The 24,461-nt window shown below is 47.4% G+C and overlaps 1 protein-coding gene across 17 annotated transcripts in view; it reads right to left on the bottom strand.

The window, feature by feature from the left end:
* The window catches only part of PPIP5K2 (diphosphoinositol pentakisphosphate kinase 2), a 1,400,407-nt gene that overhangs the window by 1,186,358 nt on the left and 189,588 nt on the right, over window positions 1-24,461 (bottom strand). The gene's annotated exons all lie outside the window — the stretch shown is intronic.

The raw sequence follows: 24,461 nt of genomic DNA, 5'->3' as shown, positions 1-24,461 counted from the left end.
CGTTCTCCGCCAACCACAGGTAAAGTATGATGCCTGACGCGTTTCCAACAAAGTAGTTCTTCCTCATAGGCAGATTTAACTTTTTTAAATCAGGAGGCAAAGACTGCTGCTTGAAATATAACCCATCACTTTATTGGCCCCCAGGTGGATGCTTGTAGAGATTCCGCTTTGCATTTTGGGATCAGCAGACCGTGCATATAAACCTTGAAGATCATCAGCTTCTAAAAAGTCAATCAAAATGTACATAATTACAATAATGCCATTAGTGGGCCATCCGTGCAAGGCAGGTGACGCTACAAATCATTTAGCGCCAACAAAATGGATCCAAAACAGCCCCAACATCAAGGGCCGTCGGCCGCATTTTCAGCGGTTGGTGCAATCCCCGCGGTTTGGCTACCGCGTAATACATGAGGGTTCACATTGCCAGAAGCTTTCGGATGCACTCTCCATTTGTTCAAATAAGGCTGCAGCGTTCTCCGCCAACCACAGGTAAAGTATGATGCCTGACGCGTTTCGAACAAAGTAGTTCTTCCTCATAGGCAGATTGAACTTTTCTAAATCAGGAGGCAAAGACTGCTGCTTGAAATATAACCCATCACTTTATTGGCCCCCAGGTGGAGCCTTGTAGAGATTTCGCTTTGCATTTTGGGATCAGCAGTCCGTGCATATAAACCTTGAAGATCATCAGCTTCTAAAAAGTCAATCAAAATGTACATAATTACAATAATGCCATTAGTGGGCCATCCGTGCAAGGCAGGTGACGCTGCAAATCATTTAGCGCCAACAAAATGGATCCAAAACAGCCCCAACATCAAGGGCCGTCGGCTGCATTTTCAGCGGTTGGTGCAATCCCCGCGGTTTGGCTACCGCGTAATACATGAGGGTTCACATTGCCAGAAGCTTTCGGATGCAATCTCCATTTGTTCAAATAAGGCTGCAGCGTTCTCCGCCAACCACAGGTAAAGTATGATGCCTGACGCGTTTCGAACAAAGTAGTTCTTCCTCATAGGCAGATTGAACTTTTTTAAATCAGGAGGCAAAGACTGCTACTTGAAATATAACCCATCACTTTATTGGCCCCCAGGTGGAGCCTTGTAGAGATTTCGCTTTGCATTTTGGGATCAGCAGTCCGTGCATATAAACCTTGAAGATCATAAGCTTCTAAAAAGTCAATCAAAATGTACATAATTACAATAATGCCATTAGTGGGCCATCCGTGCAAGGCAGGTGACGCTGCAAATCATTTAGCGCCAACAAAATGGATCCAAAACAGCCCCAACATCAAGGGCCGTCGGCCGCATTTTCAGCGGTTGGTGCAATCCCCGCGGTTTGGCTACCGCGTAATACACGAGGGTTCACATTGCCAGAAGCTTTCGGATGCACTCTCCATTTGTTCAAATAAGGCTGCAGCGTTCTCCGCCAACCACAGGTAAAGTATGATGCCTGACGCGTTTCGAATAAAGTAGTTCTTCCTCATAGGCAGATTGAACTTTTTTAAATCAGGAGGCAAAGACTGCTGCTTGAAATATAACCCATCACTTTATTGGCCCCCAGGTGGAGCCTTGTAGAGATTTCGCTTTGCATTTTGGGATCAGCAGTCCGTGCATATAAACCTTGAAGATCATCAGCTTCTAAAAAGTCAATCAAAATGTACATAATTACAATAATGCCATTAGTGGGCCATCCGTGCAAGGCAGGTGACGCTGCAAATCATTTAGCGCCAACAAAATGGATCCAAAACAGCCCCAACATCAAGGGCCGTCGGCCGCATTTTCAGCGGTTGGTGCAATCCCCGCGGTTTGGCTACCGCGTAATACATGATGGTTCACATTGCCAGAAGCTTTCGGATGCACTCTCTATTTGTTCAAGTAAGGCTGCAGCGTTCTCCGCCAACCACAGGTAAAGTATGATGCCTGACGCGTTTCGAACAAAGTAGTTTTTCCTCATAGGCAGATTGAACTTTTTTAAATCAGGAGGCAAAGACTGCTGCTTGGAATATATCCCATCACTTTATTGGCCCCCAGGTGGAGCCTTGTAGAGATTTCGCTTTGCATTTTGGGATCAGCAGTCCGTGCATATGAACCTTGAAGATCATCAGCTTCTAAAAAGTCAATCAAAATGTACATAATTACAATAATGCCATTAGTGGGCCATCCGTGCAAGGAAGGTGACGCTGCAAATCATTTAGCACCAACAAAATGGATCCAAAACAGCCCCAACATCAAGGGCCGTCGGCCGCATTTTCAGCGCTTGGTGCAATCCCCGCGGTTTGGCTACCGCGTAATACATGAGGGTTCACATTGCCAGAAGCTTTCGGATGCACTCTCCATTTGTTCAAATAAGGCTGCAGCGTTCTCCGCCAACCACAGGTAAAGTATGATGCCTGACGCGTTTCGAACAAAGTAGTTCTTCCTCATAGGCAGATTGAACTTTTTTAAATCAGGAGGCAAAGACTGCTGCTTGAAATATAACCCATCACTTTATTGGCCCCCAGGTGGAGCCTTGTAGAGATTTCGCTTTGCATTTTGGGATCAGCAGTCCGTGCATATAAACCTTGAAGATCATCAGCTTCTAAAAAGTCAATCAAAATGTACATAATTACAATAATGTCATTAGTGGGCCATCCGTGCAAGGCAGGTGACGCTGCAAATCATTTAGCGCCAACAAAATGGATCCAAAACAGCCCCAACATCAAGGGCCGTCGGCCGCATTTTCAGCGGTTGGTGCAATCCCTGCGGTTTGGCTATCGCGTAATACATGAGGGTTCACATTGCCAGAAGCTTTCGGATGCACTCTCCATTTGTTCAAATAAGGCTGCAGCGTTCTCCGCCAACCACAGGTAAAGTATGATGCCTGACGCGTTTCGAACAAAGTAGTTCTTCCTCATAGGCAGATTGAACTTTTTTAAATCAGGTGGCAAAGACTGCTGCTTGAAATATAACCCATCACTTTATTGGCCCCCAGGTGGAGCCTTGTAGAGATTTCGCTTTGCATTTTGGGATCAGCAGTCCGTGCATATAAACCTTGAAGATCATCAGCTTCTAAAAAGTCAATCAAAATGTACATAATTACAATAATGCCATTAGTGGGCTATCCGTGCAAGGCAGGTGACGCTGCAAATCATTTAGCGCCAACAAAATGGATCCAAAACAGCCCCAACATCAAGGGCCGTCGGCCGCATTTTTAGCGGTTGGTGCAATCCCCGCGGTTTGGCTACCGCGTAATACATGAGGGTTCACATTGCCAGAAGCTTTCAGATGCACTCTCCATTTGTTCAAATAAGGCTGCAGCGTTCTCCGCCAACCACAGGTAAAGTATGATGCCTGACGCGTTTCGAACAAAGTAGTTCTTCCTCATAGGCAGATTGAACTTTTTTAAATCAGGAGGCAAAGACTGCGCTTGAAATATAACCCATCACTTTATTGGCCCCCAGGTGGAGCCTTGTAGAGATTTCGCTTTGCATTTTGGGATCAGCAGTCCGTGCATATAAACCTTGAAGATCATCAGCTTCTAAAAAGTCAATCAAAATGTACATAATTACAATAATGTCATTAGTGGGCCATCCGTGCAAGGCAGGTGACGCTGCAAATCATTTAGCGCCAACAAAATGGATCCAAAACAGCCCCAACATCAAGGGCCGTCGGCCGCATTTTCAGCGGTTGGTGCAATCCCCGCGGTTTGGCTACCGCGTAATACATGAGGGTTCACATTGCCAGAAGCTTTCGGATGCACTCTCCATTTGTTCAAATAAGGCTGCAGCGTTCTCCGCCAACCACAGGTAAAGTATGATGCCTGACGCGTTTCGAACAAAGTAGTTCTTCCTCATAGGCAGATTGAACTTTTTTAAATCAGGAGGCAAAGGCTGCTGCTTGAAATATAACCCATCATTTTATTGGCCCCCAGGTGGAGCCTTGTAGAAATTTCGCTTTGCATTTTGGGATCAGCAGTCCGTGCATATAAACCTTGAAGATCATCAGCTTCTAAAAAGTCAATCAAAATGTACATAATTACAATAATGCCATTAGTGGGCCATCCGTGCAAGGCAGGTGACGCTGCAAATCATTTAGCGCCAACAAAATGGATCCAAAACAGCCCCAACATCAAGGGCCGTCGGCCACATTTTCAGCGGTTGGTGCAATCCCCGCGGTTTGGCTACCGCGTAATACATGAGGGTTCACATTGCCAGAAGCTTTCGGATGCACTCTCCATTTGTTCAAATAAGGCTGCAGCGTTCTCCGCCAACCACAGGTAAAGTATGATGCCTGACGCGTTTCGAACAAAGTAGTTCTTCCTCATAGGCAGATTGAACTTTTTTAAATCAGGAGGCAAAGACTGCTGCTTGAAATATAACCCATCACTTTATTGGCCACCAGGTGGAGCCTTGAAGAGATTTCGCTTTGCATTTTGGGATCAGCAGTCCGTGCATATAAACCTTGAAGATCATCAGCTTCTAAAAAGTCAATCAAAATGTACATAATTACAATAATGCCATTAGTGGGCCATCCGTGCAAGGCAGGTGACGCTGCAAATCATTTAGCGCCAACAAAATGGATCCAAAACAGCCCCAACATCAAGGGCCGTCGGCCGCATTTTCAGCGGTTGGTGCAATCCCCGCGGTTTGGCTACCGCGTAATACATGAGGGTTCACATTGCCAGAAGCTTTCGGATGCACTCTCCATTTGTTCCAATAACGCTGCAGCGTTCTCCGCCAACCACAGGTAAAGTATGATGCCTGACGCGTTTCGAACAAAGTAGTTCTTCCTCATAGGCAGATTTAACTTTTTTAAATCAGGAGGCAAAGACTGCTGCTTGAAATATAACCCATCACTTTATTGGCCCCCAGGTGGATGCTTGTAGAGATTCCGCTTTGCATTTTGGGATCAGCAGACCGTGCATATAAACCTTGAAGATCATCAGCTTCTAAAAAGTCAATCAAAATGTACATAATTACAATAATGCCATTAGTGGGCCATCCGTGCAAGGCAGGTGACGCTGCAAATCATTTAGCGCCAACAAAATGGATCCAAAACAGCCCCAACATCAAGGGCCGTCGGCTGCATTTTCAGCGGTTGGTGCAATCCCCGCGGTTTGGCTACCGCGTAATACATGAGGGTTCACATTGCCAGAAGCTTTCGGATGCACTCTCCATTTGTTCAAATAAGGCTGCAGCGTTCTCCGCCAACCACAGGTAAAGTATGATGCCTGACGCGTTTCGAACAAAGTAGTTCTTCCTCATAGGCAGATTGAACTTTTCTAAATCAGGAGGCAAAGACTGCTGCTTGAAATATAACCCATCACTTTATTGGCCCCCAGGTGGAGCCTTGTAGAGATTTCGCTTTGCATTTTGGGATCAGCAGTCCGTGCATATAAACCTTGAAGATCATAAGCTTCTAAAAAGTCAATCAAAATGTACATAATTACAATAATGCCATTAGTGGGCCATCCGTGCAAGGCAGGTGACGCTGCAAATCATTTAGCGCCAACAAAATGGATCCAAAACAGCCCCAACATCAAGGGCCGTCGGCCGCATTTTCAGCGGTTGGTGCAATCCCCGCGGTTTGGCTACCGCGTAATACACGAGGGTTCACATTGCCAGAAGCTTTCGGATGCACTCTCCATTTGTTCAAATAAGGCTGCAGCGTTCTCCGCCAACCACAGGTAAAGTATGATGCCTGACGCGTTTCGAATAAAGTAGTTCTTCCTCATAGGCAGATTGAACTTTTTTAAATCAGGAGGCAAAGACTGCTGCTTGAAATATAACCCATCACTTTATTGGCCCCCAGGTGGAGCCTTGTAGAGATTTCGCTTTGCATTTTGGGATCAGCAGTCCGTGCATATAAACCTTGAAGATCATCAGCTTCTAAAAAGTCAATCAAAATGTACATAATTACAATAATGCCATTAGTGGGCCATCCGTGCAAGGCAGGTGACGCTGCAAATCATTTAGCGACAACAAAATGGATCCAAAACAGCCCCAACATCAAGGGCCGTCGGCCGCATTTTCAGCGGTTGGTGCAATCCCCGCGGTTTGGCTACCGCGTAATACATGATGGTTCACATTGCCAGAAGCTTTCGGATGCACTCTCCATTTGTTCAAATAAGGCTGCAGCGTTCTCCGCCAACCACAGGTAAAGTATGATGCCTGACGCGTTTCGAACAAAGTAGTTTTTCCTCATAGGCAGATTGAACTTTTTTAAATCAGGAGGCAAAGACTGCGGCTTGGAATATATCCCATCACTTTATTGGCCCCCAGGTGGAGCCTTGTAGAGATTTCGCTTTGCATTTTGGGATCAGCAGTCCGTGCATATGAACCTTGAAGATCATCAGCTTCTAAAAAGTCAATCAAAATGTACATAATTACAATAATGCCATTAGTGGGCCATCCGTGCAAGGAAGGTGACGCTGCAAATCATTTAGCACCAACAAAATGGATCCAAAACAGCCCCAACATCAAGGGCCGTCGGCCGCATTTTCAGCGCTTGGTGCAATCCCCGCGGTTTGGCTACCGCGTAATACATGAGGGTTCACATTGCCAGAAGCTTTCGGATGCACTCTCCATTTGTTCAAATAAGGCTGCAGCGTTCTCCGCCAACCACAGGTAAAGTATGATGCCTGACGCGTTTCGAACAAAGTAGTTCTTCCTCATAGGCAGATTGAACTTTTTTAAATCAGGAGGAAAAGACTGCTGCTTGAAATATAACCCATCACTTTATTGGCCCCCAGGTGGAGCCTTGTAGAGATTTCGCTTTGCATTTTGGGATCAGCAGTCCGTGCATATAAACCTTGAAGATCATCAGCTTCTAAAAAGTCAATCAAAATGTACATAATTACAATAATGTCATTAGTGGGCCATCCGTGCAAGGCAGGTGACGCTGCAAATCATTTAGCGCCAACAAAATGGATCCAAAACAGCCCCAACATCAAGGGCCGTCGGCCGCATTTTCAGCGGTTGGTGCAATCCCCGCGGTTTGGCTACCGCGTAATACATGAGGGTTCACATTGCCAGAAGCTTTCGGATGCACTCTCCATTTGTTCAAATAAGGCTGCAGCGTTCTCCGCCAACCACAGGTAAAGTATGATGCCTGACGCGTTTCGAACAAAGTAGTTCTTCCTCATAGGCAGATTGAACTTTTTTAAATCAGGAGGCAAAGGCTGCTGCTTGAAATATAACCCATCATTTTATTGGCCCCCAGGTGGAGCCTTGTAGAAATTTCGCTTTGCATTTTGGGATCAGCAGTCCGTGCATATAAACTTTGAAGATCATCAGCTTCTAAAAAGTCAATCAAAATGTACATAATTACAATAATGCCATTAGTGGGCCATCCGTGCAAGGCAGGTGACGCTGCAAATCATTTAGCGCCAACAAAATGGATCCAAAACAGCCCCAACATCAAGGGCCGTCGGCCACATTTTCAGCGGTTGGTGCAATCCCCGCGGTTTGGCTACCGCGTAATACATGAGGGTTCACATTGCCAGAAGCTTTCGGATGCACTCTCCATTTGTTCAAATAAGGCTGCAGCGTTCTCCGCCAACCACAGGTAAAGTATGATGCCTGACGCGTTTCGAACAAAGTAGTTCTTCCTCATAGGCAGATTGAACTTTTTTAAATCAGGAGGCAAAGACTGCTGCTTGAAATATAACCCATCACTTTATTGGCCACCAGGTGGAGCCTTGAAGAGATTTCGCTTTGCATTTTGGGATCAGCAGTCCGTGCATATAAACCTTGAAGATCATCAGCTTCTAAAAAGTCAATCAAAATGTACATAATTACAATAATGCCATTAGTGGGCCATCCGTGCAAGGCAGGTGACGCTGCAAATCATTTAGCGCCAACAAAATGGATCCAAAACAGCCCCAACATCAAGGGCCGTCGGCCGCATTTTCAGCGGTTGGTGCAATCCCCGCGGTTTGGCTACCGCGTAATACATGAGGGTTCACATTGCCAGAAGCTTTCGGATGCACTCTCCATTTGTTCCAATAACGCTGCAGCGTTCTCCGCCAACCACAGGTAAAGTATGATGCCTGACGCGTTTCGAACAAAGTAGTTCTTCCTCATAGGCAGATTTAACTTTTTTAAATCAGGAGGCAAAGACTGCTGCTTGAAATATAACCCATCACTTTATTGGCCCCCAGGTGGATGCTTGTAGAGATTCCGCTTTGCATTTTGGGATCAGCAGACCGTGCATATAAACCTTGAAGATCATCAGCTTCTAAAAAGTCAATCAAAATGTACATAATTACAATAATGCCATTAGTGGGCCATCCGTGCAAGGCAGGTGACGCTGCAAATCATTTAGCGCCAACAAAATGGATCCAAAACAGCCCCAACATCAAGGGCCGTCGGCTGCATTTTCAGCGGTTGGTGCAATCCCCGCGGTTTGGCTACCGCGTAATACATGAGGGTTCACATTGCCAGAAGCTTTCGGATGCACTCTCCATTTGTTCAAATAAGGCTGCAGCGTTCTCCGCCAACCACAGGTAAAGTATGATGCCTGACGCGTTTCGAACAAAGTAGTTCTTCCTCATAGGCAGATTGAACTTTTCTAAATCAGGAGGCAAAGACTGCTGCTTGAAATATAACCCATCACTTTATTGGCCCCCAGGTGGAGCCTTGTAGAGATTTCGCTTTGCATTTTGGGATCAGCAGTCCGTGCATATAAACCTTGAAGATCATAAGCTTCTAAAAAGTCAATCAAAATGTACATAATTACAATAATGCCATTAGTGGGCCATCCGTGCAAGGCAGGTGACGCTGCAAATCATTTAGCGCCAACAAAATGGATCCAAAACAGCCCCAACATCAAGGGCCGTCGGCCGCATTTTCAGCGGTTGGTGCAATCCCCGCGGTTTGGCTACCGCGTAATACACGAGGGTTCACATTGCCAGAAGCTTTCGGATGCACTCTCCATTTGTTCAAATAAGGCTGCAGCGTTCTCCGCCAACCACAGGTAAAGTATGATGCCTGACGCGTTTCGAATAAAGTAGTTCTTCCTCATAGGCAGATTGAACTTTTTTAAATCAGGAGGCAAAGACTGCTGCTTGAAATATAACCCATCACTTTATTGGCCCCCAGGTGGAGCCTTGTAGAGATTTCGCTTTGCATTTTGGGATCAGCAGTCCGTGCATATAAACCTTGAAGATCATCAGCTTCTAAAAAGTCAATCAAAATGTACATAATTACAATAATGCCATTAGTGGGCCATCCGTGCAAGGCAGGTGACGCTGCAAATCATTTAGCGACAACAAAATGGATCCAAAACAGCCCCAACATCAAGGGCCGTCGGCCGCATTTTCAGCGGTTGGTGCAATCCCCGCGGTTTGGCTACCGCGTAATACATGATGGTTCACATTGCCAGAAGCTTTCGGATGCACTCTCCATTTGTTCAAATAAGGCTGCAGCGTTCTCCGCCAACCACAGGTAAAGTATGATGCCTGACGCGTTTCGAACAAAGTAGTTTTTCCTCATAGGCAGATTGAACTTTTTTAAATCAGGAGGCAAAGACTGCGGCTTGGAATATATCCCATCACTTTATTGGCCCCCAGGTGGAGCCTTGTAGAGATTTCGCTTTGCATTTTGGGATCAGCAGTCCGTGCATATGAACCTTGAAGATCATCAGCTTCTAAAAAGTCAATCAAAATGTACATAATTACAATAATGCCATTAGTGGGCCATCCGTGCAAGGAAGGTGACGCTGCAAATCATTTAGCACCAACAAAATGGATCCAAAACAGCCCCAACATCAAGGGCCGTCGGCCGCATTTTCAGCGCTTGGTGCAATCCCCGCGGTTTGGCTACCGCGTAATACATGAGGGTTCACATTGCCAGAAGCTTTCGGATGCACTCTCCATTTGTTCAAATAAGGCTGCAGCGTTCTCCGCCAACCACAGGTAAAGTATGATGCCTGACGCGTTGCGAACAAAGTAGTTCTTCCTCATAGGCAGATTGAACTTTTTTAAATCAGGAGGCAAAGACTGCTGCTTGAAATATAACCCATCACTTTATTGGCCCCCAGGTGGAGCCTTGTAGAGATTTCGCTTTGCATTTTGGGATCAGCAGTCCGTGCATATAAACCTTGAAGATCATCAGCTTCTAAAAAGTCAATCAAAATGTACATAATTACAATAATGTCATTAGTGGGCCATCCGTGCAAGGCAGGTGACGCAAATCATTTAGCGCCAACAAAATGGATCCAAAACAGCCCCAACATCAAGGGCCGTCGGCCGCATTTTCAGCGGTTGGTGCAATCCCTGCGGTTTGGCTATCTCGTAATACATGAGGGTTCACATTGCCAGAAGCTTTCGGATGCACTCTCCATTTGTTCAAATAAGGCTGCAGCGTTCTCCGCCAACCACAGGTAAAGTATGATGCCTGACGCGTTTCGAACAAAGTAGTTCTTCCTCATAGGCAGATTGAACTTTTTTAAATCAGGTGGCAAAGACTGCTGCTTGAAATATAACCCATCACTTTATTGGCCCCCAGGTGGAGCCTTGTAGAGATTTCGCTTTGCATTTTGGGATCAGCAGTCCGTGCATATAAACCTTGAAGATCATCAGCTTCTAAAAAGTCAATCAAAATGTACATAATTACAATAATGCCATTAGTGGGCTATCCGTGCAAGGCAGGTGACGCTGCAAATCATTTAGCGCCAACAAAATGGATCCAAAACAGCCCCAACATCAAGGGCCGTCGGCCGCATTTTTAGCGGTTGGTGCAATCCCCGCGGTTTGGCTACCGCGTAATACATGAGGGTTCACATTGCCAGAAGCTTTCAGATGCACTCTCCATTTGTTCAAATAAGGCTGCAGCGTTCTCCGCCAACCACAGGTAAAGTATGATGCCTGACGCGTTTCGAACAAAGTAGTTCTTCCTCATAGGCAGATTGAACTTTTTTAAATCAGGAGGCAAAGACTGCGCTTGAAATATAACCCATCACTTTATTGGCCCCCAGGTGGAGCCTTGTAGAGATTTCGCTTTGCATTTTGGGATCAGCAGTCCGTGCATATAAACCTTGAAGATCATCAGCTTCTAAAAAGTCAATCAAAATGTACATAATTACAATAATGTCATTAGTGGGCCATCCGTGCAAGGCAGGTGACGCTGCAAATCATTTAGCACCAACAAAATGGATCCAAAACAGCCCCAACATCAAGTGCGGTCGGCCGCATTTTCAGCGGTTGGTGCAATCCCCGCGGTTTGGCTATCGCGTAATACATGAGGGTTCACATTGCCAGAAGCTTTCCGATGCACTCTCCATTTGTTCAAATAAGGCTGCAGCGTTCTCCGCCAACCACAGGTAAAGTATGATGCCTGACGCGTTTCGAACAAAGTAGTTCTTCCTCATAGGCAGATTGAACTTTTTTAAATCAGGAGGCAAAGACTGCTGCTTGAAATATAACCCATCACTTTATTGGCCCCCAGGTGGAGCCTTGTAGAGATTTCGCTTTGCATTTTGGGATCAGCAGTCCGGGCATATAAACCTTGAAGATCATCAGCTTCTAAAAAGTCAATCAAAATGTACATAATTACAATAATGCATTTAGTGGGTTAGATATAGGTATACTATATCTAAAGTAAAGGGTGAATACACCACCTTGCCACAGCTGTGTTACCAGCCAGTTGTGTTTGTTTAGAGGGCCAGCCAGGGGTGGCACAATACATGCTGCAGCCCCTGGTAGGCCTTGGGTGCACTTATGCCCTGGGTACCTAGTGTACACTGTACAAGGGCTTACAAGAGTGCCCCAATATCAATTGGTAAATGCACCTAAAGTACATGGATGTCAATTTAGAGAGAGAACAGCTAGGCTGTGGGTCTGATTAGCAGGCCCACAGCCAGGGAAAGTCGTAAACTAGTGAAGCAAAAAGCAAAAATCTGGGTGACCATAGGATTGCAGACCCTACTCTCCTACATCTAGCTAGCTGTGGACTGTGTACACTGTAGCTGCTCACATGCTCCTGTCTCCCGCTCCAAGAATTAAGAACAAAGCATTAAGGTTTAATGCCTGAGGCAATTCTCGGAGAGGTAGATTAAAGCGTGCATAAATGTTGAAACACATATTTCTCGGTTTTACTGACTGTTTTTTTTTTCTTACTTTGACTTCTTAACCTGCGTCAGGAGCAGGCTACAGCAGTGACTGGGAGCTTGGCAATATTGTGCAAAGGTCTGCAGGAGCAGGTTACTGGCAGTGCAGTACTTCCAGTCTGTCGCTCTCATAGTAGATGCCTGCAGTGCTGAAGCCAGCCAAAAAATACTACTACGCAGGGTGTAGGAGGCAGAAAAATTATTTGTTTCCGGAGTTCTCAACCCTGAGCTCGCTCAAGCTTACACTTAAACCAATAGCTATTGGCGTTAGCTCAGGCTCAGGCTATGGTGTGGTGGAAAGCTTTTTTCTGTTGATTTCCCTGGTAGCAATGCGTTATGGGGCATCTTCACCCCATTCAGTGAAAAATACATGTTTAAGATTCTTCAGAACATCAATCCATCTAACCACTTCAGTGACCAGTTGCCCCCGGCCATCTTCACAGAAATTAAGAATGTACTTATGCCCACCTGGCCAAGGATTGTAAATGCCTCTCTATCACAAGGCACGATCCCAGACTGCCTAAAAGCAGCTCAGGTATCACCTAAACTAAACAAACCTAACGCAGATCAAACTGACCTCAATAATTTCCCCCCTATCTCCAACATCCCTACACTAGCCAAATTGCTGTAAAAATGTATACAATCCCAACTTTGTGCTCACATAGAGAAATTCCAACTACTAGACCAGCATCAATCCGGCTTTCGGAAGAGGCACAGTACCAAATCAGCTCTCACGCAAGTTATGGATGACATTTTAAAAATGCTTGACCAAAATGGTTCCTGCCTCCTAATCCTCCTTGACCTTTCCTCTGCATTCGACAAGGTTAATCACGACAACCTCCTATCTATTCTGAAGAACAGGATGGGTTTCTCGGGTCTGGTGTTACAATGGTTCTCCTCCTTCCTCTACCACAGATCACAAAGAGTCTAGGCTAACCACTCCCTCTTCCAGCCCTCTCTGGTACTCATGGGTGTCCCCAAAGGTCCGCCCATTCTCCTATCCTGTTCAACCTTTCCTTTGAACTGCTAGCAAAATCACTAAATTCCACAAACATTCTCTACCATATGTACGCGGACGACACACAACTTTATTTGAAAATCTCATCCCCAGATATCATCATCTCACTCAACACTACCCTTTAGGCCACACAAAATTGGTTAACTGAGAACCAGCTACTGCTCAACATGTCCAAAACTGAATTCCTTGTCATATCTCCACCAAACCACATCCCCAAGCTAGACCTTTGGCTGAATCACCTCACGGCCTTCAACTGCACCCCCCTCATCATTGACTCAGCCAAATCTCTCGGCATCACCCTGGACAAGCACCTAAATATAAAAAATCATATCAGCAATGTGTGTAAGGGAGCTAACCACTTGATGAGGACCCTGAGAAACATCAAACCATCCCTGCAAACAAAATGATTACAAGCAGGTGGTCCAAGCACTGGTCTTGCCGAGGCTAGACTACGGCAGCGCTATGCTCTGTGGCCTTCCCAAATACACCCTGGCTCCACTAAGGGCATCACTGAACGCTGCGGCCAGACTGGTAACCGGTACCAACGAAACGAGCACATATCCCCAGTCCTAAAATCTCTCAAATGGTTACCCTACGAAGTTCTAATTCAGTTAAAGATTGCTGTTCTGACTCACAGAGCCCTACATTTCAAAACTCCCAAGTATCTAGCGCAAAAGTTTGAATTATCCTGTGGTGGGAGAGCCTCAGGAAGCGCTAAACCTTTCCTCCTGAAACCTCTCATTCTTAGCAAAAAGACAACTTGTCACTGAGCCTTCTCTGGCGCGGTCTCAAAGATATGCAACTCTCTTCCATCAGAAGTACACAGAATCTCCTCAACGACTGCTTTCAAACTGGAAGCCAAAAGATTCCTAATGCACAAATTCCCACCTTAATCTGGGCTAGGTCTACTGGCTTGAAATCATTGATCCTACAATCACAGTTCCATCATGTGACTCTGCTCTTCTTTACCGCATTGTGTGCCCCCCTCGTAGCCGGCTATATACCGGATTATTGTTTTACTCTCCGTTGTGTCATTTGTAAGTGAATCATGCGATTATTCATGTTGTGTATTCTTACTTGATGTGGATATTGGGTTTTGACCTTCCTTCCACCCTTTTGTAAAGCGCTGTGATATCCTTCGGGATCTTGTTCGCGCTATATAAAACTTTATAAATAAAATAAAATAAAAAACATGATTCGCCATTGGGAAGGCACCTTTTATTTTGGTGCCCATGGTCCATTTCCTATGTCAGTACGACCTTGCTGGCTGCAGGTTTCTAATAAATAATTTGACAAATTTAGCACTGATGGTACTCCTGTAATCCAGTCTGGAGTTTTATCTATCACCTTGTAAATTTTGCATCTTGCAAATAAAGTATTTGTAACTAAGACTGTCAACTTTCCCAGACAAAAGTACCTTCCACGTCTTCCAGTTTAAAGATTGTGTAAAGGCCTGCATCTGATCCACATATTGAAATGCTTTGCTCCCGGTTCCCACTCAACTTCACTAGCACTGTGGGGGCGCTAGAGGGCGCACTGCAGAATGGCTGGCTCCTAAGGCAGCTCCGCTGGACGAGTGCTCAATGTGGCCTATATTTCCGCAAAATGCGTGTCTGCAGCCCTAACACGCACTGAATATGCCGTCGGAAGGGTTCGGGAACAAGGTGAGGCGGCCCGAGCAGCATGAAATAGCGGAATTGACTGCAAAAACGGGAGCGGAACAATTTTTATCGGCAAGCGCCCAAAATGGCGGCTCCCAGACGCACTGGATCAATACGGCTCCTCGGCGGCATATCGGACCCAGAGCTGTGACGGTCAGGGTAAAAGCGGCACGGATGTTGCGCGACACTGGTGTGGACTGAGGAGATGTGTGCCCGTAGAAGTTATGTGCCCCACGCGCTAATTTGCTATTCTGCACCTTTAATCACTCGCGGAGAACTGATGGCCAAGATGGCGCCCAGCCTCGCCGTTGAGGTGCAATACGGGATCAGGCAGTGAGCATGGCGTTGAGGTGGTGGCGTGCCGTTCTCCCTCATATGCCTTTCCATCTAATTATTGGCACTGCGAGCACTGAGAAGTACGTAGGAGATGCGGTACTGCCTGACTGACGGCTTCGCCATTTCCCTGAAATTGCTGGCGGAGCTTTGTGGTGCGCGACTTGGATTACTTGCCAGGTTGACAGATAACATCACCCTCTAAGCAGCAGGTACGTCCAGCACTGCATAACAGGACTGTGCTGCATGAGTAAGGCTGCCCTCGGAGACCGCTTGTGTGGAGACGCTGTTGCTGTGCGTGCTAGGAGGAGGTGAGGCGAGGTGCTGGATGCAGCCACTCACACAGGGCTTGCTTACTGGACAAAGCCTCTCCCTATTGATAGTTGGTGCGCCACATTATACCCGACGCTGCATGTTTCTGGCGCCTAATATGAATAACGCTACCTCACTATCCTCCCTGATCTGGTGTAGTGACATGAACATGGCGCCACATCGCGTCTATTACCTGATTGAAGGACTACTCCAGCACCACTTCAGATGTGAGGGCGTACCTACGGGGGCATAATATTGCTTGGATCTGCCAGTGGACACCCCCTCCCTCCGCCACCCAAGCATACCGTCCACGCAGGGCAATCAGCGATCTGTCTAGCGGCCTGAGAGGTGCCCAGGCGTGCCGGGAGGTGGTGAGGGGGTGGACTCGGATGCCACATTTAACGTGCCGCCTTCCTCGACTGCGTATAGGCGCCGGTGCTTCCACGCTCTCGCAGACTGCACGCAACACTGGGAACATGGGCAAGCCCGAAAAACAACAGGCGAAGCTGCACTTTCCAGCGACGAGGCAAAACAAAGGTGCACCGGCACATTCTGATACTGAACTGGACAATGACCTCGCGGTGGGCAGAGGTATGGAATCAGTACTGCGAGCTATACAGCACAGCCTTCAAGAAATGAACGGTAAGCTAGATCATCTCGCGCAGAGAGTGGACAACTTGGCAGTCAAACTCGACAAGCATGGAGAGCGCCTGGTGGAGGTGGAAACCAGGATATCAGCAGTCGAGGACGAATCTAAATCGACCAAGCAAACTTGCTCAAAAATGGGGAAGCTTCTGGACGAACTTCGAAAGGATTAGGAAGCCAGGTCCCGCCGCAACAACGCACGGATCACGGGCGTTCCGGAATCCACGATTGTGGGCAAAATGGAAACGTATGTGGAGGACCTGTTGACTACCCTCTTTGATAAGGAGGCGCTATTGGCTGTTTTTTTGGTGGAACGAGCACACCGCTCGCTTGCCCCGCGTCCAAAACCGGGCGCCCCCCCACGTCCAATAGTGGCCCGCCTGCTCAACTACAGGGACAGGGACACGATTTTACAGTTTGCGCGCAAAAAAGGTGAAATACAACATCAAGGGAACAGGCTGGAATTTTACCCGGACCACACTATGGCAGTGCAACTAGCAAGAAAAGAATATAATCCAGCGAAGAAGAAACTAAGAGATCTAGGCATTGAATATGCCATGCTTTATCCCGCAAAACTCAAGGTGTCCCACGATGGCCGTTCCACGGTACTCTTCACACCGCAAGCTGCACACGAGTACATAAAAGCTGTTACTCGCAAACGCAAAGAGAAAAGCAGGGGAGAACAGCAGCATGATTCGGACTGAAGTATCTTCGTCGCCTGATAGCAGTTTGTGCTGTTGACCTGCTATCATGGTAAGATGTGGCATGCCACCCTCTTTCCGTTATGACATTGCCTCTGTTTGAATGGTGTGAGCTATGGCATGCATACATACTAGCAAGAGGAGATGGCGGGGAGAAAAGACTTTACTGACACTTTTTGTTGCCTTGGTGCTTTTTGATGTCACCATCTGCACTAACTTTGCTATGGCTGACTGTGAGCGGGTGGGTGGTGGTGTCCTATTGCCCAGTGTCCGCTGCATTACTGTTGCTGAACGATATATTACAACTCGACATACAGCGGCTATCAGTGCTTGATTCTTGTGAGAAGGTCTTGGACATGAGGTTTATGCCTCATGATAGAGTTTGTAGTGGCTATTTAGGATAACATTTACTGTATTCCCACTATTGCACCGCAAGATTTACCTACATGCCTACTGTGGTGGACCTGACTAGGGGACATGAGTTCTACACTGTGTTTAGCTGACAGGCACCGTGCGGTGGAACGCTGACCACATGGTCGCACTGACGCGCAGGGTAGCTAACCTAAGTACTACATGCAAGTGGTATCATTTCTCTATGTTGAATACTTGCTTTGTGCATTTCTCCAAATCCACTATGTGGATGCAGACGTGTGTACCGAGTGGACCCCCCCAAGCGGGTGCTCCCCGAACTGTTTATCACCAATGTTTGGAAAGTTACTGGGGCTGGCTTTGGCAAGGTTGGGATGCTGAAGTGGGTGGGGGGAGGTGGGGGGGTTGCGGTGTTGTATTGCGACCTGTGTACTTGAGACACATTGCAGACTCCTATTTCACTAGCTGTCAACTGGATATGGAACAGCCTATGTACGATATTTCACACTTTTATGAGATGTACATGTTACTGTTATATGTCACACGTATTTATTATTGCATAATTCGCTGACACATTGCAACCTTAACATTTAAATTTTTTATCCTGGAATATTAGGGGACTGAAAGACCTTAAAAAGATTTGCCAAATAGTTGCCTATTTAGATAGGCAGCACATTGATATCGCGATATTCAAGGAGACTCACACAGCAGCTAATGCGCCTGCTACGATTGGCTAGCGGTGGGCTGAATCGGCGCATGCCTTGAACTACTCTACGTACTGCAGACGAGTCCTCATTCTAGAGACGGTCGCTACATCATAGTGGTGGGCACATTACATAATCAGAGATTGGCAGTGGTGAACACGTATGGCCCTAACGTAGATGACCCTGATTTTTCTAATAAAATATGGCGGATCCTCTCGGAACTACGGGGGGGGGGGGGGGTTGGATTTTAATATTACCTTGCAAGATGGGCTGGATCGCTCAGGCCGCAACATAGAACCACACAAACATGCCCTGGCTGTACTACGAGACGCCATCTCGGATTTCCAACGTACAGATCTCTGGAGGTCGAGACATCCTAATAGTACTGAAGCTACCCATATCACTGCCGCGTACAATAGCTGGTCACGCATAGACTACTGGCTGGGAACGGGTGAAATCTCCCTCTGGACTACTGCCATTAAACATTTACCCCGTACCTTATCTGATCATAACCCAGTGCTATTGACGTTAAGCATACCACATTACACTCCGCCCCCATTCACCTGGCGATTCAACGCCTCAGCGCTGTTGGACTCGGTCTACACTGACACCCTGCACACGGCCATTACGGATTATTTTGAACTCAACTCGCCAACTACGGAGGACCCGGGGCTCCTCTGGGAGGCATTCAAGGCCACGATTAGGGGTACGTGCATTAGTACCACTGCTGGTATCCTTAAAGACATCAGACAACAACTTAGTACTCGTGAAACACAACTACGCTTACTAGAACAACAATATGCTGACACACAAGACTCCACACTACTGGGTGACATAAAAACGATTCTGCTAGAACACCAATCATACGCCAAGGACGAGCTTAAATACATCTCGAAGCGATGCACGACGAGGGCCTATGGGGAGGGAGGGCCCCCGGGGAAAACCCTGGCATACAGAATATGTAATGGTCGTACACCACAAACAATTCAGACAATCAGGGATTCTGCTGACGCTCCCAAGCATGATATGGAAGGCATACTGCGCGAATTCATGGATGCATATGGGCAGCTGTACATGTCGCACCCACGGCCCCTGTAGAAGACATTGTGGATTATTTAGCCGATGTGGAGATCGCATGGCTCTCTGATACTCATAGAGCCTATCTGTCCCAACCTGTCACAGTAACAGATGTAATAAAAGCACTACCGAATGGTAAAGCACCGGGCCCGGATGGGTTTACGGGAGAATTTTATAAAGCCTTTGTGGACCTCCTGGCCCCGCACATGGTGAGGATGTATGGGGAAGCACACGAAAACCAAGTCCTCCTGCCCACACTGCGAGAAGCTATGTTAATTGCGCTACTTAAACCTGACAAAAACCCAGAATACTGTGATTCTTACAGGCCCCTGTATCTCATAAATGTGGACACCAAGATCATAGCTAATCTACTAGCCGCATGCCTTAAACCGCTAATGCCGCTCGGCTCCTGATTAGACCTGATCAAGCAGGTTTTCTACCAGATAGATCCACGACACATAACACTAGAACATTATTTGCATTATCACATTATCTGGTCCCCGACACCAAAGCTGCTGCGGTCCTACTGGACGCGGCCAAAGCTTTTGACACGATTGAATGGCCATACCTACATACTGTCCTGAGGCGGATGGGCTTTCCCACTATATTCCTACAATGGATATCAATGCTCTACAAAGACTTAACTGCCCGTATAAGCATCAACAAATATATCTCGGAACCTATCACAATTGCCAGAGGTACAAGGCAGGGTTGTCCCCTCTCCCCATTGATATTTGCATTGGTGTTAGAGCCCCTGGCCTGTAAGATTCGACAACATCACCATTATTCGGCGCTTCAATTTCCGCAACGTCCCCTACACATCTCGCTCTATGCGGATGACATGGTGTTATATGTGCGAGATCCTGCCCAAAACCTCAACCCGCTAATTTGTGAGTACATAAAATTTGGCCAACACTCGGGACTAAAAATGTACTGGTCCAAATCACAAATTATTCCACTTACTGATAGCACTACTCCCTTCACTATGGATTACCCGCTAGAATGGCAAGTGGAACCGACACGTTATTTGGGCATCTGGTTCCATAGAGACCCTGAGGTTGTCATACGAACAAATTACGGCAAAGTTATTAGCACCTTGGAGGAAAAAAATCAACAGATGGAACAATCTGCCATTGTCGCTGGCAGACAGGATTGTGATAGTGAAAATGGTGCTTCTTCCCAAATTCCTTTATTTATTTAATAACATCTCCATCAAACCCCCAATGGAGGTCTTTCGTAACATTAAGAAATTGACACTGAATCTAATCTGGGCAGGCAAACAAGCCAGACTCGATTTACAAACGTTAACCCCGCCGTTTGCACATGGTGGGTTCAAAGCGCCGGACTTCTTCCTTTACTATTTATGTGCAGAGGCACAATTTGCTCACTACTGGTATCACGCAGTCCCGTTCATGACACATGTTGCAATAGAAGAGGGCGATGCACTTCCTATACCACTACCAGCCATTTTGCCTTATAAGAGGCCTCCACTACACGCCCGGAACATTAACATGGTAGATGCTACCAACGGGGCTTGGTTTTTGTTGGGCAAGATGGCGAACAAGCTACCGCTATATGCGGCTGCCCTCCCTCTGCAGCATCATCCAGTGTTGTCAGTTACACAGGAACAAGTGGGCATGGATTTACTCAGACAAGCTAGTATAGACAAAATGGGTGACCTGTACCAAGGGGGACAGTTAAGAACACTAGATACTCTCACTTACATAAGCAATCCAACACTACTTTTTAATTTCACGTATTACCGCCTCCAAAGGGCGATTAGGGAACTGTACCCCTCATACCCTGAAGAACCACAGCAATTATCCTCCCTGTAATTTCTAATAACGGAACCCACAGTGCGAAACATAGTTTCTAAACTCTATGCTAGTATGCAGGGAGATGTTGCACATAATACTGACAAAGCCTTGGCGAGGTGGAAAACAGAAATGTCCAACCCACTAACGTCAGATGAATGAACCACTACCTGCTCATTAACTAGTCTCTTTACACCTAATGGTAATCTAAGAATAATCCATTATAGATATTTGCACCAAATGTATTACACGCCTCGACGACTTTGTAAATATGGACTAAGCGGAGACTCACGATGTAAAAGATGTAATGAGGATGATGCGGGATTTCTCCATCTAGCATGGCACTGCCCACCAGTAGCCAAATACTGGACTAACGTAATCCAAATGCTGAGTGTTATGCTGGGTACTCCCATTGAATGTACCATACGCACATGTTTACTTGGGTTGGTGCCTACTTTGAGATCACAGAAGCGCAAGATTTGAGTCATAGCGCTTTTGCTGGCCAAGCGCAGGGTTTCCATTGGTTGGAATGGTACTGGTTCCCCGAGCACGAGGCGCTGGATTACGGACCTTATTTATTGCAAGGACACTTCAGCTTCAGAAAGACCACGACTCACCACCTCCCACAACAGGTTCCCCGCTGGAGCTGGAACAAGATCACCACCGACCAGCTCATCACATTACTGAACCAGAACCCTCCCGCCAGATCAACGAACCCCAACCAAGCAGCCATCAGCCTCACACAGTGGATCACCAACTGCGCTGACGACCTCGCACCCCTGAAAAACCATCCCAACAGGCCCGGAAGCAAGACAGCCTCCTGGTTCAACGACGACCTCAAGAAATCCAAGAAGAACTGCCGTACCCTCGAGAAAGCCTGGCGAAAAAACCCGACCACAGACAACATGACCGCCCTCAAGCACTTCACCCGCAAACACCACCAACTGATCCACACCACCAAGAAGTCAGCATTCAAGGATCGACTAGACAACAACGCACACAACAGCAAGGAACTCTTCAGCATCGTCAAAGAGCTATCCAACCCCAGCGCCGGAAACAACGACATCACCCCCTCACAGAACCTCTGCAACTCACTCGCCTCGTTCTTCCACAGCAAGATCGCAGACATACACAACAGCTTCAGCGAACAGACCACGCACCTAACCACAGAACCAACGTCCCCCACCACCACCCTCCGCGCCTGGACCCCGGTCAGCACCGACGACAACATCCACATGATGTACACCATCCACTCAGGATCACCAACCGACCCATGCCCCCACCACGTCTTCAACAAGGCCGACTCCGTCATCGCACCCCAACTCCGGGACATCATCAACTGCTCCTTCAACTCCACCACCTTCCCGGAGAGCTGGAAACATGCCGAACTCAGCGCACTCCTGAAGAAACCATCAGCAGGCCCCACCGACATCAAGAACTACCGCCCCATCTCGCTCCTCCCGTTTCCTGCCAAAGTCATTGAGAAGACCGTCAACAGACAGTTTGTCGCCTTCCTCGAGGCGAACGGGTCCCTTGACCACTCACAGTCCGGCTTCCGTGCCAACCACAGCACCGAGACCGCCCTCATTGCAGCCACTGACGACATTCGAACCCTGCTCGACAACGGGGAAACAGCGGCCCTGATCCTCCTGGACCTCTCCGCAGCGTTCGATACTGTCTGCCACCGCACCCTGGTACAACGCCTCAGCAACGTCGGAATCCAAGAGAAGGCATTGGAGTGGATCATCTCGTTCCACGCCGGAAGAACCTAGAGAGTCCGCCTCCCCCCGTTCAGATCCAAGGCCACCGAAGTCATCTGCGGCGTACCAAAAGGATCATCACTCAGCCCCACCCTCTTCAACGTCTACATGAGCCCCCTCGCAGCCATCGCACGCCAACACAACCTCAACATCCTCTCCTACGCCGACGACACCCAGCTGATCCTCTCCCTCACCAACGACCCCGCTACCGCCAGAACCAACCTACACGAAGGGATGAAAGAAGTAGCCGAGTGGATGAACAACAGCCACCTGAAACTGAACTCAGACAAGACGGAGGTCCTCATCCTTGGATCAGCACCCTCTGCCTGGGACGACTCCTGGTGGCCACCGGCCCTAGGCAGCGCACCAAAACCAACGGACCATGCATGCAACCTGAGCTTCATCCTGGATTCTTCCCTCTCGATTACCAGACAAGTCAACGCTGTCTCATCATCGTGTTTCAACATCCTATGCATGCTCCGTAAGATCTTCTGATGGATCCACACCGAAACCAGAAAGACGGTCACCCAGGCACTCGTCACCAGCCGACTGGACTACGGAAACACCCTCTACACCGGAACCACAGCCAAACTGTAGAAAAGACTCCAACGCATCCAGAACGCCTCCGCACGACTCATCCTGGACATCCCCCGACACAACCACATCTCCGGACACCTAAGAGACCTGCACTGGCTCTCCGTCAGCAAGAGAATCACGTTCCGTCTCCTCACCCACGCACACACGGCCCTCCACTACCTGGGCCCCAGGTACCTCAACGACCGCCTGACCTTCTACACTCTCACCCGACAGCTGCGGCCACGCCCTCGACGCCGTTCCACGCATCCGAAGAACCACCATGGGAGGAAGATCCTTCTCCTACCTGGCGGCCAAGACTTGGAACTCCCTCCCCATCCACTTCCGTCTGACCGAAGACCACCTCTCCTTCAGGAAGCAACTCAAGACCTGGCTATTCGAGCAGTAGCGGACCCCTCTCCCCCAAGCGCCTTGAGACCCGCCGGGTGAGTAGCGCGCTATAAAAATTTCTTGATTGATTGATTGATTGACACTCTCCTAACATATGAGGAGGAGTTACCAGCTAGATCGAGGCCAAAGGAGTATTGGTTGTATCTTGTTGAATATCTAAAAACGCATCAGTTAGATTAACAGGCATGTATTGGATGTTCAGGCTGTATCCCATAAGGGTTGTTTTCCTTTACGCGCACACTGAAGGGAGGATGAATGGTGTTGTGCACTGGTCCTTGTTTTTTTTAATTGTTGGCCGCAGGAAAAAAAACCAGAAAAATGTGATGACCGTATTTTACACCGGTTGATGCTAAAGCTTGTATGATATGCTACTATGATGTTGGCCGCAGGAAAAAAAAAAAACAGAAAAATGTGATGACCTTATTTTACACCGGTTGATGCTAAAGCTTGTATGATATGCTACTATGACAAAGGAGTCAAATGCTGCAAGCGTACTCTGCCGCCCGACCCCCGGGATGTGGGCTGAATGGCTGTGTGAATTTCTCTGTAATCAGACCTCTCGAACTTTGACTCCTAACACAGTGTATTGTTTGTTGCTGATTGCTTTCATCACAATAAAAAAAAAACCTTCACGAGCACTGTGGAAGTATTGAAATCTCACGTCACTTCACTGAAGGGAGCAGAGGAGGGCGGAATTTGATGTTTGTAAAAGGGTGTTTCCATGTTTTTAAAAGCTGGGCAGGTGTACAAACAGACTCTTTATAGCACTTCCTAACCGTTAAACGGGTGTTATGACTTATCTCAGCAGAGTGGGGAGCAATGGTGACTGAGTCCCGATCATAAAGAAAAGAGGGCTCAACAAATAAGATTACAGTCGAGTTTCGAGGTCACAATGCCCGCTGTCAGAGCCAGCAGCCGAGGAGAAAGGCAGGTCAGTTAACAGAGCAGCTGGTTAAAGCAATGAAAATGAAACATTGCTTGCTTTAATTCTGCTCTATTTTTC

This window comes from Lissotriton vulgaris, chromosome 3_1 (genome assembly GCF_964263255.1).
Source record: "Lissotriton vulgaris chromosome 3_1, aLisVul1.2, whole genome shotgun sequence".
Taxonomy (NCBI): Eukaryota; Metazoa; Chordata; class Amphibia; order Caudata; family Salamandridae; genus Lissotriton; species Lissotriton vulgaris.
This window is presented reverse-complemented; position numbering and strand designations above follow the sequence as displayed.